Source organism: Primulina tabacum, chromosome 14 (genome assembly GCF_025594145.1).
Source record: "Primulina tabacum isolate GXHZ01 chromosome 14, ASM2559414v2, whole genome shotgun sequence".
Lineage (NCBI taxonomy): Eukaryota > Viridiplantae > Streptophyta > Magnoliopsida > Lamiales > Gesneriaceae > Primulina > Primulina tabacum.
The window spans coordinates 10,645,965-10,660,342 of record NC_134563.1 but is presented as its reverse complement, the minus strand read 5'-3'; positions in this window follow the sequence as shown (position 1 = coordinate 10,660,342).

Here is a 14,378-nt window from a genome sequence, read left to right as displayed (position 1 = left end):
AAGCTCCATGAACTCGAAGATAACCTCGAGGGACTTGATCCAGCCCTCGGCAATCATGGATCAGACGTCCCTGAAAACTCCTTCGGCCTCATCTTCATGAAGCGCTCATAAGTAGCCTCGGGCCCTGTTGGCCTGGCTGCCACAGCATGGTTCCCCGCAAACTGTGCGAAGAACTGAGTCATCCCAGCTAGCATCTGGGCATTCATGTCAGATGGAGGGGGTGGAGGTCCCTGTCTCTACTCCTCACCGTCCTCTTGGCGAGGCTCATCATTTCTAGTGCGCTCGAGAATGCGTCTAGGGGGCATACTGTTCCATACACAATCCATACGTAACCAACATGCATAATTCCATAATTTATTTAAATTTAAATACTGAACAATAAAAATCTGTACGTAAAATATTTCATGAAAACATGATGTTAAATAATTCATGCTTTAAATAAAATGCGTAAATGTAGAACTTACAGACCGAAGGCGTGACTTCATGAGCTTCTCGTGGTCAGTAGTAGTATAACCCTTTACAAGAACATAGGCTCTGATACCAGTTATAAAGGCCCGAAAATTCGTGTTTGAAAATTTGCGGAAAAATTAAAAATTTTCTTTTTAAATAATTAAAATGCCTCATTAAATAATTAAAATGTCTCATTCAAAGTTCAACTGATAGATAAAGTTTAGTATTCAACATAGCAGCGGAAGTAAATATTTGTTTGCAAAATAACAATTTAAGAATAATCCAACAAAAGATAAAATGTTTTAGCATAAAAATGGTAAATGCTGAAATGAGGTCCTCGGATTCCATTACTGCTGACCCAAGATTGCTCACTGGTCCCCGCCCTCGATCCCGACCTCATCAGTACCTACAACAATCAAGTCTAGTGAGTCTAAAAACTCAGCATGCATACATCGTAAATAACAAGTAAATATAGTAAAATTTCATGCAACATAAAAATATCATGAGACTGGCATAACGTATAAATATCATGTCGTGAGAAATTATAATACGTGCATAACTGAACTGGAAATCATAAGTGGAATGTTTGCTCAATCGAGCTCTGTCATAAAATAACATGTCATAAATTTTCTGCTGAGATTATGTTCTACGCTAGTGGCCCCATGAACTGAACTGAACTGAACCGGTAAGTGACCACCGGGTGATGTAGTAATCCCATGATAGTGAAGTGGCCACAAGCAATATCGCATAAATTTCAAAAATGAATATTTTATATTTTTATGCACGTAATATAATTTAATGGCATAATTAAATATCCTGTATTATTTTACCACATGGGTTGGATCGTTCCCAGGCTCGCTACGACCTGAATTTAACATGAAAAATATGCAAATGATTTTTCTTAACCAAACTTTGTAATTAAATCCGAAAACGAGACAATTACGCCCAACGACTTAGTATTTAATCATGACTTCTTACCAACCCGAACCAACATCGAACCATCAATTAGTCATGATTAAAATACGCCTAAAATGATGAAATAATGCTCCTAAAATGATACAAGTCAAAATTTTGGTGAATGGAGGCCAAAACATGAAACGCTCTTTCGAGAGTCAATTTGGCACATCGCACCGTAATTTCTCGTACGACCTCTAAACTTAGCCGAATCAGGAACGGCCAGAATCATGACCTTCCTAACTCAATGAGGTACTGTCCAGTCTAAGTCCATAGGCTAAAAGCCCACCAAGAACTCAAAACACTCCCCTGAACCGCAGCACAACATGCTGTCACCGAAATACAGCAGCGGCACTTTGGTTTCCTTGCGTCGTTTGCAAGGCTAATGGCCATTGGAGCTTGAACCACCGACCAGAACCTCTTACCAACATCCTAAGGAATGTTTTGAACCATGGCTAAGGGCCCTAGGCCAGCCACAATTCGAACCATACCAGTAACAATCGAAACTCCCACCTGAGAAGCACCCTTGCGTGCGTGGGGAGTATTACTTCGTTTGCTGTCCCGTGTCATTCCAGTGGCCATTTGATTGGCCATGGCATGATCTAAACATCAAGGGGTATGGTGTGAACCGTGGCTAATGGCTAAAGAGCCAACCAAGATCCACACTAACACCATATACACGAAAATACACATGCAGGAAAAAGGGAAGGGACGAAGGAGTTGTTCTTGTGTTTTTATTTGAAAACCGATTCCATCATGGACCAAGCCTCGAAACGGCGACTTGGTCACGTCTTATACATATCAAGGAGATGTTCTAATCATGGCTATAGCCCCTAGGGCAGCCAAGATCAGAAACATCTTCATTTGACAGCAACATGAGAAATCGAACACAAAAGGGACATGCTTGGGGAGTTGCTGTCATTCTGATTTCCAACATGCGCGAGGCTTGAACTAATGGGCCAACATGGTCCTAACATGTCCTAGTACATGTCTAGATGCAGCCTTGGGAGCCTAGGGTCGAGCCAACACCTGAAACAATCACAAACAATGAAACCGTGAGGAGCACAAGGAAGGCCGAAAATCTACATCCATGTTTTCAAAAATAATGATATGTATTTCGATTTTTCTTGCAATAAAAATCATGTATATGTGATGTTTAAAAACACCTATATGGCTTGATTGAAGAGTAAAAGAAAACATATGCATGCCTGGAATTGTTTGAACGAAAAACAATTGAAAACGCGACGCGGCGCGGAGGAGACGGAGTGCTTCGCTTCCTTGTTTTCTTTCTCGATTTCTCACGATTTTTATAGAGGCCTATAAATCCGTGTTTGAAACTTTGCGGAAAAATTTAAAATTTTATTTTTAAATAATTAAAATTGCCATATTCATAAATGAATTGATATATAAATTTTGATGTTCAAAATGGCAGCGGAAGAAATTAACATTTTCCAAATAACAGTAAAAGTTTATCCAACAATAATCAAAATGTTTGAGCAATCAAATAATAATAATAAATGTTGAACTGAGGTCCTCGGGTCCTACTACTGCCGACTCGAGCTGGCTCACTGATCCCCGCCCTCGGTCCCGACATCATCAGTACCTACAACAATCAAGTCTAGTGAGTCTAAAGACTCAACATGCATATATCGTAAATAACAAGTAAATAAATAGTAAAATTTTGCATGGGATAAAAATATCATGTCATGAGGCATAATGTGAAAATAACTTGTCATGAGCAATTATAATACGTGCATAACTGAACTGAAAATCATAGTGAAAATGTTTGCTCCTTGGAGCCTTGTACTGAAATAGCATGTAATAATTTTCTGGTGAGATTATGATCTACGCAAGTGGTCCCTGAACTGAACTGAACTGAGCTGACCGGTAACTGGCGACCAAACCGGTAACTGGCGACCGGGTTTAATAATGTACGTCTGATCAGACTACTGCCACAGTATACTGGGTGAAACAACTGAACTGACCGGTAACTGGAGACCGGGTTTAATCATGATAGTAAAGTGACCACCAGCAATATCGCATAAATCTCAAAATGAATATTTTTGCACGTAATATAATTAATCAACATAATTAAATATCCTGCAATAATTTTACTGAATGGATTGGATCGCTCCCAGGCTCGCTGCAACCTACATATGCCATGAAAAATATGCAATAGCTTTTACTTGACCAAACTATGCAATTAAATCCGAAAACTGAGACAATTGCGCCTACGGCTTCATATTTAATCATGACTCTGTACCAACCCGAACCAATATCGAACCATCAAGTAGTCATGATCAAAATACGCCTAAAATGATGAAGTAATACCCTTAAAATGCTGAGGGTCGAAATCTAGGTGGATGGAGGCCAAAACATGAAACGCTCTTTCGAGAGTCAATTTGGCACATCGCACCGTAAATTCTCGTACGACCTCAAAAATGATTCGAATCACAAACGGCCAAAAACATGACCTTCCTAACTTGATGAGGCACTGTCCAGTCCAAGTCCATAGGCTAAAAGCCAACCGAGAACTCGAAACACGCCTGAGAACAACAGCACCACTTGCTGTCAAATTACAGCAGCTGTGCAATCGTATTTCTTGTGTCGTTTTCGAGACTACCGGCCATTGGGGCTTGAACCACCGACCATAGACTCTTACCAACATCCCAAAGAATGATTTGAACCATGGCTAAGGGCCCTAGGCCAGCCAAGATCCACACCATTCTATCATTTTCGAAACATATAAGCTATAAACATGAGGAAGCCGAAATGGGGAGGGGTTTTTCTTGTGTTATTTTGTAAAAACCGATTCACCATGGACCAAGCCTCCAAAAGGGCGACTTAGTCACGTCTTAGACATGCTAGGAAAGTGATCTAACCATGGCTATAGGCCTTGTGGCAGCCATGATCAGAATCATTTCCTATATGACAGCAAAAAAACTGAAATTCGAAAACTCAAATGGACAAAAGGTGGAGTTGCTGTCATTTTCTTGCTTTCCAGCGAACATTGGTTTAAATGAATGGACCAACATGGTCCTAATGCATCCTATTACATGTCTAGATGTCGTCTTGGGAGCCTGGAATCGAACCAAACCTGAAACCATCAAAACCAATGAAACCCGTGAGGAGCACAATGAAATCCGAAAACTGCATATTTGTTTTTCTAAAAATTGCTTGATATATTTCGGTTTTTTGGCTATCAAAACATGATCATGTAATGTTAAATAATGCTATTAGGACTTGATTGAAGAGTCAAGGAAGAATATATGCATGCCTGGTTTCGTTTGAAAGAAAAACGAAAGAATGAGACGATTCGGCGCGGAGGAGGTGGAGCGCTTTCTACCTAGCTTGCTACTGAATTTTTTTTTTTCCTCTCTTGCTTTAGCTCTGAATCCCACGGTTTACACTCTGAAAATGCTCTCTGATTTCGGTGGATAGGGGAGGAGAATATTGGTTAGGGGAGTGAGGGAGATGGGTGCAAAATATAGGGAACAAAACAAGACCAAGTCTACAAATTTGAAATTTGAATTATGGTTTGATATCAAATTTTTGTTGGGGTGTTAAAGGAGGTGAGGTGGCTGATTCTCTCATGCTAGACTAGGTTAGGATAAGCTCTAATATTAATTAATTAAGGTTGATCAATAATTAAAAAGGTTTGCATGCTAAACTTAACAAAGAATGGGTCAAAGATGATGAGTTGGCAAGGCATTGCTTAATCATCTAGGGGGCCGAAATTTACACAATAAAATGAAGGGGAAATGTTGATTATTTAGTAAATTTTTATAACCCTTTAAAGCCTTACCTATTCTTTAAATAATTTAGTGAATTAACCCATTAATTATTGGAACTTAAATGAACTTACTTTCTACTCTCCTCAAGTTGTTTAAATAAATCCCTAAACCTCATTACTTAAATTAACTTACTTGCTAGCTAAAATAAATTCTGGAAATGTTTTCTGAATCTTAAATTTTATCTCGAAACTCCAACTCCAGTCCGGCCTCACTGAATTAACTGAAATGATAAAAATTTAAACTGCTACGGAAAATAATTAAATTTAAATACTCAAGCAATAAAAATCACTTTAATTTAAATATTAGAATTATGCATGACTTATACGTAGTCTAAGTTACGGGTTCTACAATTTTTCTCTATGGTTCACTCTCGATTTTGCTCTGAAATTTCCTCTGATTTTCGGTGGAAAAAGGTGGCGAGAAAATGGTTAGGAAAATGAGGGAAAGTCTACAAATAAAGTGGGATAGAATGGAAAGATCAATCTTTCTATCTTCTAGTTTGTTAGATGGTTGATATCAAAGATTTTGAGGGATAATTCTAGGGTGTACTTGGTCGATCATGGGGTCTATAAACAAGTGAGAAATATTGCTTAATTAGTTATTTGATGGTGATTTAAAAGTGGGAAAAAATCTACCTACAAAAAGATTAAGGAAGAATAATAAAGAAATGGATTGTCCAACTAATAAAAATCTTTTAAAATAAAGGAGGGGCCGATTTTATTAGGTAAACTAGGGTAGGAAAATTGCTTAATTATTGATTAAATGAGGATTTAAAATGGTGAGTAATTATCTCCAAGAAAAGATTAAGGAAAGAAATAAAATGGTGAGTTGTTAATTAAATTCAAATCTTTTAATCAAAGTGGCCGAAAATTAATGGTAAAATGGGAGGAAAATATTTCTTAAATCTTGTATTTTATTTCTTTAGAGTTTTACCTACCCATTAAATATTTTAGTGAATTAATATATTTATTTAAGGAATACCCTTATCTTGCATGCATGACTAAATATTTAATTTACTTCGATAATTCCTAAAACATTCTTTTGCATTGAATTAACTTATTATTTAACTTAAATAAATTTTAGGAATGATTTCTTAATATTAAATTTTATCTCAAACTCCAATTCCAGTCTGGCCTCACTCAATTAACTTAAAAGGTAACAATTAAACTACTGGAATAAAATTATTAAATTTAAAGAAAAGAATTTAAATTCTCATGCAATAAAATCTTATTTAAACATTAGAATTATGCATGGCTTATACGTAGTCTAATTTACGGGTTCTACAACCCTCCCCCCTTAAAAGAAATTTCGTCCTCGAAATTAAAACTCACCGAATAACTCGGGTTACCGACTACTCATCTCTGGCTCAGACTCTCACGTAGCTTCCTCCTCTGAATGGCTGAGCCATTTGACTTTCACTCGCTTAACCAGCTTGTTCCGAAGCTTCTTCTCCTGTCTGTCTAAGATCTGCACTGGTCTCTCCTCATAAGACAGGTGCAGAGTAAGCTGCAACGGCTCAAAGTTCAAGACATGTGAAGGATTCGCCATATACTTTCTCAGCATAGAGACGTGGAACACATTGTGTACTCCGGCCAGATTCGGCGGAAGAGCCACACGATAAGCTAGCGTCTCAACTCTGTCGAGGATCACAAATGGTCTAATGAATCTCGGACTGAGCTTTCCTTTCTTCCCAAATCGCATGACACCTTTCATAGGTGCCACCTTCACAAAGACATGGTCGCCCACAGCAAACTCTAGGTCTCTCCTCCTCGGATCCGCATAACTCTTCTGTCGACTCTGAGCAGCCCTCATCCTATCACGGATCTTGACTACTACATCGGCAGCCTGCTGAATAATCTCTGGACCCAACTCTGCACTTCCCCTACTTCATCCCAATGAACAGGAGATCTACACTTACGGCCATACAGTGCTTCAAACGGAGCCATACCTATAGATGACTGGAAACTGTTTTTATAGGTGAACTCCACTAATGGCAAGTTCAACTCCCAACTCCCTGAGAAGTCAATAACACAACCACGGAGAAGATCCAACAAAATCTGAATAACTCGCTTTGACTGCCCATCTGTCTACGGATGGAAAGCTGTGCTAAACAGCAACTTCTTACCCATGGTCGAATGCAAACTCTTCCAAAACGAGGAAGTGAATCTGGGGTCTCTGTAAGACACGATAGAAACGGGAATGCCATGCAGTCGGACTATCTCTCGGATATACAATTCTGCATACTGAATCATGGTGAAAGTCATCTTAATAGGCAAGAAGTGAGCTGATTTGGTAAGACGATCTACAATCACCCAGATGGCATTTGATCCTCTGACTGACTTCGGCAAACCGGTCACGAAGTCCATGGTAACATTCTCCCACTTCCACTCGGGAATAGGAAGAGGCTTGAGCAGGCCTGCTGGTCTATGATGCTCCGCTTTCACTAACTGGCAAGTCAGACACTCGGATACAAACCGTCTGATGTCCTTCTTCATTCCCGACCACCAATACAATAACTGCAGATCTTTGTACATCTTTGTACTCCCTGGATGGATAGAATACGGTGACATGTGGGCCTCTGATAGAATATCTGCTCGGAGAAAATCAATGCTAGGAACCCACATCCTGTCTCGATACCTCACAATGCCGTCGTTCCCTGTATACAAGACACTGCCCTTGGCCTCGTCTCTCTGCATCCACTTTGCCAACTGCTCATCTGCTGACTGACCACTGCGAATACGGTCTAGAAGAGAGGACTGAATATTCAAGGTAGATAGACGGGGAACTCTACCTCGAGGATAAATCTCTAGACCAAACCTCTGCATCTCAGTCTGAAAGAGTCTCGAAACTGTCAAATGAGCCATCACTGCGACTTTTCTGCTCAATGCATCCGCAACTACATTAGCTTTACCTGGGTGGTAGCTAATGTCACAGTCGTAATCCATCGCAAGCTCCAACCAACGCCTCTGACGCATGTTCAGCTCCTTCTGCGTAAAGAAATACTTGAGGCTCTTGTGGTCGGTAAAGATCTGGCACTTCTCTCCATACAGATAATGCCTCCAAATCTTCAAGGCAAAAACTACGGAGGCCAACTCTAGATCATGGGTAGGGTAATTCTTCTCATGGATTTTCAGCTGACGAGAAGCATACGCTATCACCTTCCCATGCTGAATCAATACTGCGCCCAAACCGAGCTTCGAAGCATCGGTATACAACAAAAAATCTCCGGGCCCCGACGGCATGGCCAAAACTGGTGCTGAGATAAGAGCTTGCTTCAAAGTATCGAAGCTCTTCTGACACTCCTCGCTCCACACAAATTTAGCATTCTTCCTTGTCAATGATGTGAGTGGAACGGCAATAGAGGAGAATCCCTTAATGAACTTCCGATAATATCCTGCTAGCCCAAGAAAACTGCGGATCTCTGATGCATTCTGCGGCACAACCCAATCTCTGACTGCTGCAACCTTCACTGGGTCTACCTCAATACCGCTGCTAGAAACAATATGGCCTAAGAATGCCACCTTCTATAACCAGAATTCGCACTTACTGAACTTTGCGAATAACTTATGCTTATGCAAGGTCTGCAACACTGTGGTCAGATGTATGCTGTGATCCTCTTGATTCTTGGAGTAGACGAGAATGTCGTCTATGAATACTATCACAAACTGGTCAAGATACGGCTGAAATACGCGATTCATGAGATCCATGAAGATCGCGGGCGCATTCGTCAGACCGAATGGCATCACAAGGAACTCGTAATGGCTTTAACGAGTCCTAAAAAGTAGTCTTGGAAATGTCAGCATCTTTCACCCTCAACTGGTGATAACCGGAACGCAGATCTATCTTAGATAATATCGAAGCTCCTTGGAACTGGTCAAACAAATCCTCAATCCTCGGAAGTGGGTATTTGTTCTTCACTGTAACCCTGTTCAACTCCCAGTAATCAATGCAAAGCCTCATAGAGCCATCCTTCTTCTTCACAAATAAGACTGGCGCGCCCCATGGTGAAAAACTCGGGCGAATGAACTCCTTCTCAAGAAGTTCCTGAATCTGCTTCTTAAGCTCTGCCATCTCTGTCGGTGCTAGTCGGTACGGTGCTTTGGATATCGGAGCCGTACCTGGCATAAGCTCAATAGAAAACTCCACCTATCGCTTGGGTGGCATACCAGAGACGTCCTCGGGAAAAACGTCTGGGAAATCTCTAACAATAGGAACATATTCGGCTTACTGACTGGGTGCCTCGGGGACAGATATAAAAGTTGCTAAAAGTGACCGACACCCTCTATGCATGAGTTTCCTAGCCTGGACATAAGGTAAAATGCGCGGTATAGGAAAGTACCTGTCTGGCTCAAATAAGAACTGCGTCATCCCAGGCGGTCGGACTAGAACAGATCTCCACTGGAAGTCTATAAATACTCTGTTCCGCAATAGCCAATCCATGCCTAATATGATGTCAAACTCTAGCATCGGCAACACGATCAGATCCGCATAAACTAGGTTACCATGAAGCTCAAGATCTATATCTCGGATCACATTGGTAGCTGACATCTCCTCACCCGAAGGCAATACTACTGAGTAGGCTACATCTAGCCCAACGGTCTTGACATTGAGGAAATTAGCAAAGATCTCCGAAATAAACGAGTGAGTAGCCCCTGAATCTATCAAGGCTTTCGTAGCGGAACCAGATATAAAAATTCTCCCTGAAAGGTTGGAACACTAAGCTGAACCCGATAATCACAAGAACTAACTTATAGACATGTAAAGGTCAACGTTCTCCTAACCTAATCCCGAAAATAATACTGAGTAGAGCATGCAATCCTATCGCAATTCTAAGTTCAAAATCTTTATCCCGATTCCCAAAACATTGAAATTCAAATATAAACTTAAAGCTGTAAGATACCTGTCATAAGCATGGTTTCTAGGTTCGTCACCGCAGCATGGAGAGCAAAAACTCTGCCTTGGGTAGGCAGATTCCTCTGAGGGCACTGCGGCAGTATGTGGTCTGGGCTACCACACTTTTAACACTTCCCTGAGCCATACATACACGCTCCAGCATGGCGGCGTGTGCATTTAGGACAGACTGGATGCTCAAAAGTCTTAGGGACTGCGCGTCCCCGCTGCTGCTGGCCTCTGTTCCGGGTTGGGCCGTGGAAAGGCCTCTTATTCTGATGCTGCTGCTGAGGAGGAGGAGGGCGGTGTGGTACTGGAATCGGTCGCAAGATCGGCCGTAGTCCGTGCAGAAAGTTTCTCAACTTTGCTCCAGCATCATTCGCAATTAGGGGCACGAAATGGCAACCCTTCTCAAACTTACGGATGAACTCCGTAACAGTTTCATCTCCCTGCCTCAGGGTCATGAACTCCCTGGTCAACGTGGAACGCACCTCATCAGTAAAATATTTGGAGTAAAATACCTCCGTGAAGCCTGTCCAGCTCCGCGTAGCCAAGTTCATGGCTATTGGTGCTCCTTCCCACCATAATCGGGCATCTCCTCCGAATAAATAGGTGGCACATCGAACTCTGTCTGCATATCCAAGCTCCATGAACTCGAAGATAACCTCGAGGGACTTGATCCAGCCCTCGGCAATCATGGGATCAGACGTCCCTGAAAACTCTTTCGGCCTCATCTTTATGAAGCGCTCATAAGTAGCCTCGGGCCCTGTCGGCCTGGCTGCCACAGCATGGTTCCCCGCAAACTGTGCGAAGAACTGAGTCATCCCAGCTAGCATCTGGGCATTCATGTCAGGTGGAGGGGGTGTAGGTCTCTGCCTCTCCTGTCTCTGCTCCTCACCGTCCTCTTGGCGAGGCTCATCATTTCTAGCGCGCTCGAGAATGCGTCTAGGGGGCATACTGTTCCATACACAACCCATACGTAACCAACATGCATAATTCCATAATTTATTTAAATTTAAATACTGAAAAATAAAAATCTGGACGTAAAATATTTCATGAAAACATGTTGTTAAATAATTCATGCTTTAAATAAAATGCGTAAATGTAGAACTTACAGACCGAAGGCGTGACTTCATGAGCTTCTCGTGGTCAGTAGTAGTATACCCCTTTACAAGAATATAGGCTCTGATACCAGCTATAAAGGCCCGAAAATTCGTGTTTGAAAATTTGCGGAAAATTAAAAAATTTTTTTTTAAATAATTAAAATGCCTCATTAAATAATTAAAATGTCTCATTCAAAGTTCAACTGATAGATAAAGTTTAGTATTGAACATAGCAGCGGAAGTAAATATTTGTTTGCAAAATAACAATTAAAGAATAATCCAACAAAAGATAAAATGTTTTAGCATAAAAATGGTAAATGCTGAAATGAGGTCCTCGGGTTCCACTACTGCTGACCCAAGATAGCTCACTGGTCCCCGCCCTCGATCCCGACCTCATCAGTACCTACAACAATCAAGTCTGGTGAGTCTAAAGACTCAGCATGCATAGATCGTAAATAACAAGTAAATATAGTAAAATTTCATGCAACATAAAATTATCATGAGACTGGCATAACGTATAAATATCATGTCGTGAGTAATTATAATACGTGCATAACTGAACTGGAAATCATAAGTTGAATGTTTGCTCAATCGAGCCATGTCATAAAATAACATGTCATAAATTTTCTGCTGAGATTATGTTCTACGCTAGTGGCCCCATGAACTGAACTGAACTGAACCGGTAAGTGACCACCGGGTGATGTAGTAATCGTCTGATCAGACTAATGCCACAGTATACTGGGAGGAACTGAATTGAACTGAACCGGTAAGTGAACACCGGGTGAAGAAATAATCTCATGATAGTGAAGTGGCCACAAGCAATATCGCATAAATCTCAAAAATGAATATTTATATTTTTATGCACGTAATATAATTTAATGGCATAATTAAATATATTGTATTATTTTACCACATGGATAGGATCGTTCCCAGGCTCGCTGCGACCTAAATTTAACATGAAAAATATGCAAATAATTTTTCTTAACCAAACTTTGTAATTAAATCCGAAAACGACACAATTACGCCCAACGAATTAGTATTTAATCATGACTTCTTACCAACCCGAACAAACATTGAACCATCAATTAGTCATGATTAAAATACGCCTAAAATTATGAAATAATGCTCCTAAAATGATACAAGTCGAAATTTTAATGAATGGAGGCCAAAACATGAAACGCTCTTCCGAGAGTCAATTTGGCACATCGCACCGTAATTTCTTGTACGACCTCTAAACTTAGCCGAATCACGAACGGCCAAAAACATGACCTTCCTAACTCGATGAGTTACTGTCCAGTCCAAGGCCATAGGTTAAAAGCCCACCAAGAACTCAAAACACACCCCTGAACCGCAGCACAACATGCTGTCACCGAAATACAGCAGCGGCACTTTGGTTTCCTTGCGTCGTTTGCAAGGCTAATGGCCATTGGGGCTTGAACCACCAACCAGAACCTCTTACTAACATCCTAAGGAATGTTTTGAACCATGGCTAAGGGCCCTAGGCCAGCCACAATTCGAACCATACCAGTAACAATCGAAACTCCCACCCGAGAAGCACCCTTGCGTGCGTGGGGAGTATTACTTCGTTTGCTGTCCCGTGTCATTCCAGTGGCCATTTGATTGGCCATGGCATGATCTAGACATCAAGGGATATGGTGTGAACCATGGATAATTGCTAAAGAGCCAACCAAGATCCACACTAACACCATATACACGAAAATAAACATGCAGGAAAAAGGGAAGGGACGAAGGAGTTGTTCTTGTGTTTTTATTTGAAAACCGATTCCATCATGGACCAAGCCTCAAAAGGGCGACTTGGTCACGTCTTCGACATATCAAGGAGATGTTCTAATCATGGCTATAGCCCCTAGGGCATCCAAGATCAGAAACATCTTCATTTGACAGCAACATGAGAAATCGAACACAAAAGGGGCATGCTTGGGGAGTTGCTGTCATTTCTGATTTCCAGCATGCGTGGGGCTTGAACTAATGGGCTAACATGGTCCTAACATGTCCTAGTAGATGTCTAGATGCAGCCTTGGGAGCCTAGGATCAAGCCAACACCTGAAACAATCACAAACAATGAAACTGTGAGGAGCACAAGGAAAGGCCGAAAATCTGCATCCATGTTTTCAAAAATAATGATCTGTATTTCGATTTTTCTTGCAATAAAAATCATGTATATGTGATGTTTAAAAACACCTATATGGCTTGATTGAAGAGTAAAAGAAAACATATGCATGCCTGGAATTGTTTGAACGAAAAACAATTGAAAACGAGACGCGGCGCGGAGGAGACGGAGTGCTTCGCTTCCTTGTTTTCTTTCTCGATTTCTCACGATTTTTCTCTATGGTTCGCTCTCGATTTTGCTCTGAAATTTCCTCTGATTTTCGGTGGAAAAATGTGGGGAGAAAATGGTTAGGAAAATGAGGGAAAGTCTACAAATAAAGTGGGATAGAATGGCAAGATCAATCTTTCTATCTTCTAGTTTGTTAGATGGTTGATATCAAAGATTTTGAAGGATAATTCTAGGGTGTACTTGGTCGATCATGGGGTCTAGGAACAAGGGAGAAATATTGCTTAATTAATTATTTGATGATGATTTAAAAGTGGGGAAAAATCTACCTCCAAAAAGATTAATGAAGGATAATAAAGAAATGGATTGTCCAACTAATAAAAAATTTTTAAAATAAAGGAGGGGCCGATTTTATTAGGTAAAGTAGGGTAGGAAAATTGCTTAATTATTAATTAAATGAGGATTTAAAATGGTGAGGAATTATCTCCAAGAAAAGATTAAGGAAAGAAATAAAATGGTGAGTTGTTAATTAAATTCAAATCTTTTAATCAAAGTGGCCGAAAATTAATGGTAAAATGGGAGGAAAATATTTCTTAAATCTTGTATTTTATTTCTTTAGAGTTTTACATACCCATTAAATATTTTAGTGAATTAATAATTTAATTAAGGAATACCCTTATCTTGCATGCATGACTAAATATTTAATTTACTTCGATAATTCCTAAAACATTCTTTTGCATTGAATTAACTTATTATTTAACTTAAATAAATTTTAGAAATGATTTCTTAATATTAAATTTTATCTCAAACTCCAATTCCAGTCCAGGCTCACTCAATTAACTGAAAAGGTAACAATTAAACTACTGCAATAAAATAATTAAATTTAAAGAA